Here is a 1,714-nt window from a genome sequence, read left to right as displayed (position 1 = left end):
GGTTTGTTAAAAAATGGTTTGTGAATTTTACACAAATCTAGTGCCAGAATTGGTTAAACAAGGGACAGTATTTTTACGATGGAGGTTTTATGACTTTTATCCAAATGTTATTAATTCTTTCTTCGGTTCACCGAATATAAATGATGAACACATAGAGGATTTAGACATCATGGCATATGAACTGATTGGTAGCTAGGGTCAAGCATTTGTGGACAACAAAAGACATTGTGCAATTGGCCATCCTCACTTCCACATATGCATTGTTGCATAAAATTGCCTTGCATATCTAGATGCCAAAGAAGCACAAATGCTATGTCAAGGCGTCATTAGCTGTGCTTTTGCATAAAATTGCAAATGGCGTGAAGGTTAACTTGGGATAGCTGTTGTTAGATCAAGTGCTTGAAACTTGAGATGGCAAGTGAAGGAGAAAGAAGCTCATTCTACCTAACATGATTTTTAGTTTGCTAGTTATGTAGGGATTCCAAAGAGAAAAAATGATTTTTTGAGACGGAGGAAGTACCCATTAAGGTGGATTCACGCTTACTAATAAGAGATCATGTCTATGACATTGGAGTCACGGACTTCGCCACATCCTTTCCCAAGAGTCACCGAACTATTAGCTTCCTTCACAAAGAATTACAATGGATTGCTGATCAACAAAGAATGCTAAAAGCTAGAGAAAAGATGGCAAATGCACTATTGTCCTCACTGCTACGTGACTCTACTGCACCTGCCGGGCCCTCACAACATAATGTTGCTTCATCTACTTTCACCTTGGGATATTCACCACTTGCACCGGGTGACACCACTCAATCTCGATATGCTTGATTCTCACTCTCCTACTAGTAACCCTAGATCCCTTTTTTGGTAGTTCATGTCTAGTTGGTTTGTCAATAATTTCTTCTAGTTTCAATAAACGTTTCCAATGTGACTAGAAGTAGACGTTGATTTAGCTAGGACTCCTTACATTTGCTTAGTATGCTGAATTTGTATGCCTGTAAATGATATTACTATTTCTACCTTCTGTTGAAATGCCAAACTGTTATCAACTTCCTGCTCACACTCTTGGAATGAATATTGTTGTTTTGAAAATACCCAAATTGGTGTTCATCATGTAAAAAATGGGGACAACTATGTTTATAGTTGTGGATCAAATTCTAAACATAGGTAAAATACCCTTTTCGTCACAACTCACAACTAGATGTATACTCATGAGAATTCCTGTCACATTGGTCTCACCTGAGACGTTGCTCCTCTCTTTCTCAATATGAATGGGGATTAGTCGGGTGGACCTGGACCGCTAAATGGACAAAGAATGATCTGGATACCTCGTGGATCATCCAAAACTGAAAAAAGAGGAAAAGTTTCATTTGACACATTGCGCTTCTTGTATGACAAACATTCCAAGCTTATCTCACACATGTGGATTCATTTTTTTTGTGAGCCCTCCATAACCATGATCTACATTGACAGCACGCCTGCCACAATCTCACAAACAATTGTTATCCTCATTGATTGAAAATTAATTACTGGCATTGCTTGGTGGCTTCGTTGTTGTCACTCTCTTTAGTTACATTCGACTACCTTATTATACGTGATAGAGAGTTTTACTTACTGATTAGTTGTGCTATTTTCAAGAATAGTTTCTTTGGCACATGTTCTTCAAAAGGGGAGAATACATACAACACGGGGGGGGGGGGGGGGGGGGGGGGGG

The sequence above is a fragment of the Ipomoea triloba genome, chromosome 10 (genome assembly GCF_003576645.1).
Source record: "Ipomoea triloba cultivar NCNSP0323 chromosome 10, ASM357664v1".
Lineage (NCBI taxonomy): Eukaryota > Viridiplantae > Streptophyta > Magnoliopsida > Solanales > Convolvulaceae > Ipomoea > Ipomoea triloba.
The sequence above is the reverse complement of the archived record's forward strand: the minus strand, read 5'-3'. Positions refer to the sequence as shown.